We start from the raw sequence: 11,017 nt of genomic DNA on the forward strand, positions 1-11,017 counted from the left end.
GAAGGAGAGACAACGCCTGAGAGGTGCAGAAAGCATAAGTCATAAGCCATCAATGTAGTTTAACCTGGTGGAGGTTAGGAAGTGGCCGAGCCATCGAGCTGGTTTAGACATATCAAAATGTAAAGACTGTGTGCGTCTCTCATTCGGGAACATGGAGTATTGTGGCAGGTAGCAGGAACACACCACGGCTGCCAGGAGCAACTGAGTAGCCTTAGTTGGCTCTACTACAAAATCCCACCCCCCTGGAACAGGCAATAGTGGGAAACTCGGGCTGCTGGTTGGCAGGGGTACTTATCTGAAGTCCATTTGACCCTTGAGAGGTAGAGCGGAAGCGTCAGGAATCCTTTTACGTTTACAAAAAGGGATTACATTTTAGACATGCTAAATTGTAATCTATACTGAAATCCATTTTGTAGAAAAGGGTAGTAGATAGTATATTTGTGTCATAGTAAAAGCCTGCTAAACAGCTGTTGTTGTTGTTGATGATGATGATGATGATGAAAGCATAAGGACTCCTTATATGAACCCAGGGAAGACAGAAGGGGCAGGAGGCGCTTCTTTCCTCTCTCCAGAAGACTGGTTGTACATGAACTTAGCATAATGAGAAACGACTTTAAATCTATACTTAAAAGGAAACCAAAGGAAGCTTAAGATCTTGAACTTGAACTGTAATAGTGGATCGTGGGCTGTTTCACCAGAGCGAGACTAATAACTTACCAGAACTCCATTGATCAGCTAGAACTCTGGACTTCCTAAGTCCAAACCTAAGAGCACATCGAGGAGAAATCTGGAGTGTCTTCATTCGTTTGTACCTCAAATCACTTTCTTATCACCATTTAGGCCTTCACTCGCATTTAGCAACCTTAAAACACATTTTAGTCCCTAGAATACTTTCCTAGATCTTTCTAACTTAGCCTCTTTTATCATCAGACCTTGCACAACCTTTATACTTTTTTTCTAATCCAGGTGTTTACCGTGAAGGAGACACCGGTGGTTGATCATTGACAGCAGTCACTGTAAAGTGAGTTTCTTTTGATAAAGAAACATTGCATCTGCAACCTGTTCTTCTCCACCATGAACCTGCGAGCAGTTCAAACCTGTTTGCTCTTCTAAGAAGATCCCTGGTTGTTTTAACCAGCTAACGAATTGACTATTGAACTAACAAAACCTTGGGGTTAAAGACCCTGGTAACAAAACTTAGACAGTTGTTCCAGATTCCTGTGGTCTCCATGGCAACATGAGCAGAGGTTGTCTTTGGCCATCAAACAGGCCCAGAAAATGAAAGGGTTTTTGTTGTTGTTTGTTTGTTTTTCCTGAGGAGGAGGAGCATGGAAGAGACTCCCTCACCTTGTCTTAGGCAACATGAGACAATAAACCCTCAGGGTGTCTGTCCTCTGTTTGTTTACAGTTCAGGCTGGACCTTCAGCAAGCAAGGCATTGAAGCAGCCTCAAATAATGGTTAATGTGTCACAATCCAGGTGGAGTCCTTTGCCCCGTGCCCTGTGTGTGTGTGTGTGTGGGGGGCACTGTTAGGATTTGGGAATGTCTGTCATAGTAGTTTAAACAGTTCATGCTATATTCAGCAGGTCTCTGACAGGTTTGAGGGCTAGTACCTACTAAGTATATCTGGGTTAAACAAGCCTTGTTTTTAGTTATCTGCTCTAAACTGTACCTTGCAAACATAAAACAGTAGGTGAAATAAAGCTTTATCTTGTAGTTCATTGCATCAGTTCCTAGCATGACTTAAAATATATTTCTGAACACATTAAACGTGGTCCTCTAGTATCAAAATAAAACTTAATCTATAAACATAACCCATAAAGAAATGGGGAAGTTTTTTGACCTTTATATGGTGTATCATTATAGAACATTAACGGTTTCCTGTTTATGTTTATAAAATATATATGGCTTACAAAAATCTAAAACTACATTATAGCTTAGCAATATTAGCAGAAACATTGCTAAACATATTTTCAAGGCAATGAATTTTCATCTTTTTAGTGTTGTAACCCTCCAAAGTTTAAAGTAATATTTTTATTACCTTAGTGTCTTCAGTAATATTAAAACACTTTCTTAAGAATAAAGACATAGAGCAACAGTGTAAACTATTTATCTAGACAGGACAGAAACCATACAAAATTCTTATCCCAATTTAAAAATATCTTTGGAGACCTGCTACCCTGGTGTGCTCACCTCATGTGGTGTTGCCCTTAACAAAGATGGCAGTGGAGCTATGGTTCTACTTTCTCCAGCCCTTAGCAAAGATGGTGGTAGCCATGTGCCTGTCTTCCTCCCAGGCACTATCTTCAAGGATCTGCAGGGCTCTGGCCAGCTGAAATGGCCATAAAGTTGCAGCTATCCAAGGGGGAGCGGAGCGAGGTAGGCTGCCAGGCCTCTTCCAGCTGTGGCTGCCCGGGAGTCGGTGGTAGGCGGTGGCACCAGCAGGCAGCTAGGAGCCAAGGTCAGGGCCACTGAGCAGGAAGTGGCTTCAGTAGGCTTGAGCAGCTTCCAGAGAAGAAAGTTTCGGGAGAGGATTCTCTTCCCTTAGGGTGTTACACAGCTCGATAACGCTCTTTGGTGAAATAACCCATGCACCTTATTCTTTGTAGATAGGATCTTTATAAACATTTGGGGGTGGGTTCGTGTCTAACGGCTTTCTGTTGACTTGGTCTGACATGTTAGGGATGCCTCATCTGAATGTGGAAGGAATTCAGTCCCTGATTGTCACAGGCCTCTCCATGGGGTGTCGCAGTCACGTGTTCCAGGACAGGAAAGTTTCAAGTGTCTACCGTTCTCAGTTATGAGAATTGCTGGGGTTCCTGAATCTGCTCTGCCTAACCAGGTTTTCTGTCTGGTGGCCCCTCAGCCGTGTGTTGTTTATATCCCAGAATGGAATCATGTTACATGGTTTAAGATTGGCTGAACATAGACTTTCAATTACTAATCCTGAGTTACAAGTTTTAACCATATCCAGTGATTTATAAGTCAATAATCCTGGTTTTTGACCCTAGACTTTAAAAACATGTCCGTGTCTGAAAAGGATGAGCAATAAACTATTTTCAGAGCTACTAATAAAGCAGAACAATATAAAATAATTTCCAAATTATCCATGTTTTAGTTAGAGTTTTACTGCTGTGAGCAGACACCATGACCAAGGTAACTCTTTTTTTTTTTTTTTTTTTTTTTTTAAGATTTTATTCATTTATTTAATGTATATGAGTATACTGTAGCTGTCTTCAGACTCACCAGAAGAGGGAATCAGATCCCATTACAGATGGTTGTGAGTCACCATGTGGTTACTGGGAATTGAACTCAGGACCTCTGGAAGAGCAGCCAGTACTTTTAACCACTGAGCCATCCAACTCTCCAGGCCCCAAGGCAACTCTTATAAAAGACATTTAAGTGGGGCTGGCTTACAGGTTCAGAGGTTCAGTCCATTATCATCAAAGTGGGAGTGTGGCAGCATCCAGGCACACATGGTACAAGAGGAGCTGAGAGCTCTACATGGTCATTTGAAGACTGCTAGGAGAAGACTAGCTACACCCATTCCAACAAGGTCACACCTCCAAACAGTGTCACTCCTTGGACCAAATGTATTCCAACCACCACAATCTACATTTAAATAATATTTGAATTTTTATTATATTAGATATAGTGGCTAGAGAACCAGGAGGTGAATTGAGAGAGAGGCAGGGGGATTTTTGTGATTTACAGGCCAGCCTGAGAAAATAGTGCAACTGTCTTAGGGTTTCTATTGCTGTGACAAAACACCATGTCCAATGTTGTGAGATGGATCAGTGGTTAAGAGCACTGACTGCTCTTCCAGAGGTCCTGAGTTCAAATCCCAGCAACCACATGGTGGCTCACAACCTCCTGTAATGAAATCAGATGCCTTCTTCTGCTGTGCAAGTGTATATGCAAGCAGAACTCTATACACAATAAATAAATAAATAAATAAATAAATAAATCTTTTTAAAAAATCTGCTGAACCTTGGCCAAAGCTTCTGTGTTTCTGCATCAGTATCTTTGCAGTCCTAGCACAACAGTCACTCCTGTAGGTGGGGTCAAGAGGTCCACATTCCCTCATCCTTAGAGCCCACTCGGTGTTTCTCTGGGAGGGGCAGGCTCTCAATATAACTCATCACCTCTAGCATATGTTGAGAAGCTGCAAAGGGACATGAATTCTCCACTGCAGAGAAAGCCCTAATCACCAGGCCACAGAAACAATTCCACCCAAATCTAGCGTGGTGAACCTCTAAGGTTATTTGGGTGATTTACAGAAAACCTGAGTAGGGCTTCACATGAGTGACGTCACTACAACCCCGACTCCAGCATGGGGCGTAACTAAACAAAGCCTCGTCCTCAGAGCTCCCTGTCCAACTTTCAGTCAGCTCCACTGACGAGTCTCTTCTCTCTGCCAGCGATCTCTTGTTGCTTATTTATCCTGGTGGAGGAGTCTGGGAGTCATGTAACTGCCGGAGCCTCTGCACGTTTAGTGAGACTGTGGACTTTTTTCTTTTCATTTTCCTGGGATTTATGATCCTTCCTCTGAAGACCAGCAGAGTCAGCAGAGTCCTGGAGTGCACTGTGTTGGAGACAGAGACTTGTCTGTGTCTTTCCACGTCATCAGAACTTATTGAGTAACAATTGTTTCAGCTACATTAGGTTCATTGCCTGTCGTTTGTAAAAATCAACCCTTGATAGGTATCAATTAGCAAACACAGTTTCTTTTACGTTGACCTTTGTTAACTTTAACTCTCGGATCACACATCCCATTGTGTGTGTGTGTGTGTGTGTGTGTGTGTGCAAACACAGGTTCTTTTACTTTGATTTTTGTTAACTTTAACTCTTGGGTCACACATCCCGTTTTGTGTGTGTGTGTGTGTGTGTGTGTGTGTGTGTGTGTAATAGCAATAGACGCAGAGTGGCTACAAAAGGGTTGGGGACATCACCGCAAAGTTCAAAGAAGTCTACTGCATATAGGCAGAGGGCAGATAGGCGAAGTCTAAGTGTGGGTGCAGGCAGATTGTAGGGTGACGAGGCAGAGCTGAGTCTCAGGGTCAAATTGAGTTGTTGAAGCAAAGAAGCTATAGCACAGAGCATGAGTGGACTGTCCGAGAAAGGCCATGTCAGCAGTGGTGACAGGCTGAGCTGAGCTGAGGCCCCTGGGACAGTCAGGAGTCCTTTGTCAATCCCCAGATACAAACTGGTGGCCAGATTGGTTGGCAGAGCTCCACGGTGTTAGGTGTCTTTTCTTTTGGGGTTCCAGATAAGGGTGCTCCACCTTTCATAGGTCCAGCCATGCAGTGAGCTCTAAAGTTTTGTTTTGTTGATACACCCAGGTGCACCCAGCTAACTGATGGTTTTTTAGGGTCGTTCTCTTAGAAATAAGTGACCAGTCTGTGCCTCATGATACTGCTGAACAGATGGTGTTGTTAATATAATATTCAAAATGGAATCAAAGGCTTCTTGTAAAATGAGGTCACCCTGGGAAGGCACCCCCCGAAGAAAATACTGTGTATTTGACATAGGGTATCTTAGGCAGGGCACAGGCTGCTCTAACAGGCACAATGTAAGGGAAATAAATGTTTCTAAAAATAGTCCCACAAAGTGGCTAAATAAACAAGTAAAAGCAATGAGCCATAGGGGATGTGTGAAGGACTTCAGTCACACACACAATTTACAAATTGCTATAACGAATTTCCTAAAAGAGTCAACTTTAAACAAAATAATTATGAGATATGAGAAGAGAAGGGATATTTGACACATCACCAGAGAAAAACAATGAAGAAAACTTGAGAGGCAGAGGCCTCTCTCTGTGAACTTGTGGCCAGCCTGGCCTACACAGCCAATTCCAGGCCAGTCAGGATGGAAGAGTGAAACTCTGTCTTAAAAAAGAAAAAAACAACCAACTAGTACATGTAGAGGAACTCATGGCTCCAGCCGCATATGTAGCAGAGGATGGCCTTATCAGGCATCAACAAGAGGAAGGCCCTTGACCATGTGAAGACTAGATGCCCCAGTGTATGCCAGGGCAGGGAGGGGATGGGTGGGTAGGTGGGGGAACACTTTCATAGAGGCGGTGGTGGTGGTGGTTAAGGGGATTCCAGAGGGAAAACTGGGAAAGGGGATAACATTTGAAATGCAAGTAAATATCCAATTAAAAAAAAAGAAGAAGAAAAAGGAAGAGAAGAAAAGGTTTAATTTACTTCCAGTTCTAGGGTGATATAGTGCCTTATAGAAGAAGTCAGGGCAGCAGCATAGGGCCAGCCTGATACTCAGGAAGCCGACTTACTCCCCCCCCCCCCCACACACAGAGAGAGAGAGAGAGAGAGAGAGAGAGCCGGAAATCAGGCCAGCCTTTCAATCTTCAAAGCCAGCACACAGTGGTATACTTCCTCTCAAAGGGTCCATGTGCTTCCAAACAGTGCTTCCATCTGGAGACTGAGAGTTCAGAAAAGCGAGCCTATGGTGGACACTATTTTAATTAAAATTATTCTTAAGAGTCAGTTAGAAATCCTAGATCTGAGGAGTGAATTAACCGAAATGAAGAGGCCAGCAGAGGCTCCGCCCAGCAGAGGCTCCGCCAAGCAGAGGCTCCGCCCAGCAGAGGCTCCGCCCAGCACCCACTTCCCTTTACACACTCACTCAAGGCTCTGCATTTAAATTTAACATTAGTAATGTTTTGAGCTCCCCTCCCCACATTCATGTTTTACAGATTTGGTCTTCAGTGCAGAATTAAAAGATGGAGCAAAGGGAACATGGTTTGGTCTATGGTGGCTGTCTTCATCATTGGCTTAATCATTGATCGGAGTCATTATTCCACGGCCTTTAGGAACCTTTCAGAGGTAGGATCCTGTTGTTCTTGGGGGCCTGATCCTGTCCCATGTCCTTTCCTTGTGTTCTTTTTCTTTTTAAAAAAGCTTTACTTATTTATTATGTATACCGCGTTTTTGCCTGCATGTATGCCTATGGGCCAGAAGGGGGCACTAGATCTCATATAGGTGGTTATGAGCCGCCATGTGGTTGTGGGAATTGAACTCAAGACCTCCGAAAGAGCAGCCAGTGCTCTTAACCTCTGAGCCATTTCCCCAGCCCTCTCCTTGTGTTCTTATTACCATTATATGAGCTTCTTGTTGAAGTCACGACCTCCCACCGTGGGATTCTGCCTCACGATGCCCGGCACAGTGGAGCCAAGTGATCACAGACTGAAATCCCAAGGTAATGTAAGTCCTCATCCTTTTAAGATTTCAAAAACAGGTTAGAGGACACAATAGTTCCTAGAAGTTTTTCGATTTGTCCCACTCCTACCTATGCTACACCCCTACCTGCCTCACCCCTGGGGATCCCTACAAGCCTGGTTAGCTTGTGTTATTTTTTCTTAGGCTACAAGGGAGTTTCCCTGTGCACCCCAAGAGAAAGCTGTGATAGGCACACTGTGAGGCTTGTGCATAGTTTTAATGTAAGGTTTTTTTTATTGTTTTTATTTCCTTTTATTCACTTATTTTTCTGCCTCTATTTCTTTTTCTGTTTCTGTCTTTCTGCACACGCCTGAGTGTGTGTGTGTATTCGTGCATGTCCATGCACCATGCTTTATGTGCAGAGGTCAGAGAACAACTTATAGGAATTGTTTTTTTTTTCCTTCCACCTTGTGGGTCCCAGGAATTGAACTTGGGTCATCAGTTTTAGCAGCGAGTGCCTTTGCTCACTGAACTATCTCACTGGCTCTTATGTAAGCCTCATGATGGATGTTTAAACAAGAGCTTGATTGGTGGTGGAACTGGAAGCTTTGCTGCTCTTGATGCAATTTAGAACCCTGCTCTTTTACATTCCCCCCACGCCCATCTGGTTCTATGGCTAGGCTGCTGTGTATGCTTTAAAATTTTTTTAAAATCCCATTTATTATTATGATTTATTTTGTGTATATGCAAATATGCACATGCATAGTAAATGTGTGAGGGCCGGAGAACAGCTTCCAAGAGTCAGCCCACTCCTTCCTCTAACTGGGTGCTGTGGATTAAACTCAGGTGGCCAGGCTTGGCCTGAAGTGCTCAGACTTAGTGGTAAGTACCCTTTCCTGCACAGCCCTCTCCCTTCCTCTTCTTCCTTTACTCTCCCCCTTCCCTTTCCCTCTCCCTTTCTTTCTCTCTCCCTTTCTACTGTTTGATTCAATGAGGAGGTCTGCTCCTATGTGTTACTCCCAAGAGTTGCAGCCCAAGGTTCACTGTGGTGACAAGCTGCAGTGATGAGAGCAATAGCATCAAGAAGGGGACTGAAGGGACTTCAGTCCTGGGAAGAAACTGTGGTGAGCAGAGGCACCCAAAATGGTGAAAGATGGTGGAAGGAGAGAAGGCAAGAGAAGCTCCCAAGACTGCAGAATATGGAAGAATCTGAAGAGCAAAAGTGGAAGACGGTAGGCCTTGGCCACTGGGAGAGTTCCAGATCTCTTCTAAGCCATAAGAGAGGCAGACCCAGCATCTAACGATCTGCAAGGAGCTACTCTTGGGGATTTAGAACTCCAATGGCCAGAACTGAGAATTGTAACAGCAGCCACTGTTAGAGGCCAAGAGTGTCAATTCCTAAGACACAGGAACTGAAGGCTTAGCTGACACTAAGTGCTGCTGGTGGTTGCAGAGATGTGAAGTATGTTAGCAATGACACGCCAGACTCAGGTAACAAAGGCCCAAAGCAGTAAACATCTTCCTGAGCAGATGTAAGTCTCTAGCTTCTGCGGGTCAGAACCGTATGTAACCACTGAGCTAACTCTCAGTCCCCAAACTCACGGTGTTCATGAGCTGAAGTGACAAGCTTTCTGAAGCTGTTGTACCAGTCCATCAACTTCTGGTACTCAGGGGTCTAGAGTGCCAAATCCTAATCATGATGTCTGTCCAACTACTGCAAAATGACTCAAGCCAGCTGATTGGTAACCAATTACGTCAAGTATTTTGTCATGGTGATGAAAGGCTGACCAGAACTGAGATGAGAGATTTAGAACATTGTGCATTGCTGTGGGGTGTTCACCAGAACAGACCACTCAGACTCAGGCTCAAGCCAATAGAAAGTCTTTATTAGCAGGTTGGTAACTACGTTGGGTGTTCACATTCCTGAACCTTTCAGAGGGTGAGCTTTTAATTCCAACTAACAAAAAACCAAACATCCTGGGTGAAGACATTTCAGTTAGCAAGACCAGTTAGCCAGAAGCAGAGCTGCAGAAGTCAATAGCTAGTAGGTTAATGAACTTAGATTCACAGAGCTGTAGACTTTGCAGCTTAGGCCTATTTCTTCTTTTGGCAGGTGGCGCTGTACCTGCTGCTGGGGTTCAAGGCCTGAATGGTTCTTCCATTATGGCATTTGTTATGCTAAGGTCTGGGGGCCTGTTACCACATGACTGGCCTTGGAACCAAGGGAACTCTACCTTGGGGAGCTCTGTTGTGCCCATTTACAAATTATTATTCAAATTATATCTATGGTGTAAACTTTTCTCTACTTGAACAAGAAGCGAGAGTATATAGGCTGGGAAGACTAGGGGATAGTAGGGGGTCGTTTCTGCTGGCTAAAAGCTTTTCATGTAGACCTTTGTGAGTAGGGGTACCCACACCCCTGTACGTAACCTTTTACCCATTCTCTGTAAGGAAACCCAGTAAAGTCATTTGTTTCCAGTGTAAACTTTGTAAATGCCTTAGTTTGTCATTGTGATTTTAAGTTGTGATAAATTTTGTTTATATCTCTTACAGGGAAGGAATTCCAGCAACAAAGAAATATTTGGAGAGCTAGGAATGGTGGTGCATGCCTTAATATCAGCACTGGGGAGGAAGATGGAGGCAGGTAACCTCTGTGAGTTTGAGGCCAGCCTGACCTAAACAGCAGGTTTCAAGCCAGCCAGAGCTACATAGTAACACGCACGCACGCACACACGCACGCACGCACACACATGCAGACTGATTTTCATCATGAAATGATGCAGGCAATGTAGGTTCTTACTAGAGCCTCCTTGTGTTTCTAAGCTCACTACAGAAACAAAATGCGTGTGATAAAGAGCTTCAAAAGAGTGAAGGAGAAACAGCCGCTGTGATAGGAAACTGCAAGGGAGAATGGGAGGCTAAAATGGGAATGGAGGCAGTAGAGGAGGGATGGGGAGGGGCAACCCAAACCGGGTGTGTGTGTGTATATATATATATATATATATATATATAATATATATGTGTGTGTGTGTGTGTGTGTGAAATATATATATATATAATATATATGTATATATGAAAATGCAAAAAAAAAAAGAAAGAATTTTAAGCAAGGAGATGGTGGTGGTACATTAGTTAGCCCAATTTGATCTTCCCACAGTATATAAAAATATCAAAATGTTACATTATAACCCAGACTAGAGATAATTATTGCCAATCAAAGCTAAAAGTTGCCCTGCATGGTAGTAAGCACATGCAAACCCACAACAATCAGTGGAAACTTCTCCACTAGGGAGCCCAATGCACATTCCCTCTCTGTCTCTGTCTCTGTGGTTTTCGAGGCAGGGTTTCTCAGTGTAAACAGTCCTGGCTATCCTGGACTCACTTTGTAGACCAGGCTGGCCTTGAACTCACAGAGATCCACCTGTCTCTGCCTCTTGAGTGCTGGAATTAAAGGCATAAACCACCACACCCAGCTAACAGTTTCTCGTTTTAAGTCAATTGTCTTCAGGATTTTTGTCACAGGATATAAGCTTTAAAGTTGAATTGAAAATTTAAATTTGATTGACTCTTCTATATTTTATCTTTACAAAGTAGGCGGAGACATGTGGTTGTAGTTGCTTTGTTTATGGTAGCAAAATCCGGAATTTAAACAAACTCCAAGAGGGAACAGGGGACAAATGGTGTATTAATTCAACAGAGTATTAGTATTAACTCAATGGAGTATTAAGCAACAGTGAAAATAGGAAATATAGCCACAAATAACAGAATGGATATTGTTGTTAGAAGATGACTCCTGGGTTTCGACACCAATGTTAGGAAAAGGATGAAGAGAGTGG

The sequence above is a fragment of the Micromys minutus genome, assembly GCF_963924665.1.
Source record: "Micromys minutus genome assembly, chromosome: 1".
Lineage (NCBI taxonomy): Eukaryota > Metazoa > Chordata > Mammalia > Rodentia > Muridae > Micromys > Micromys minutus.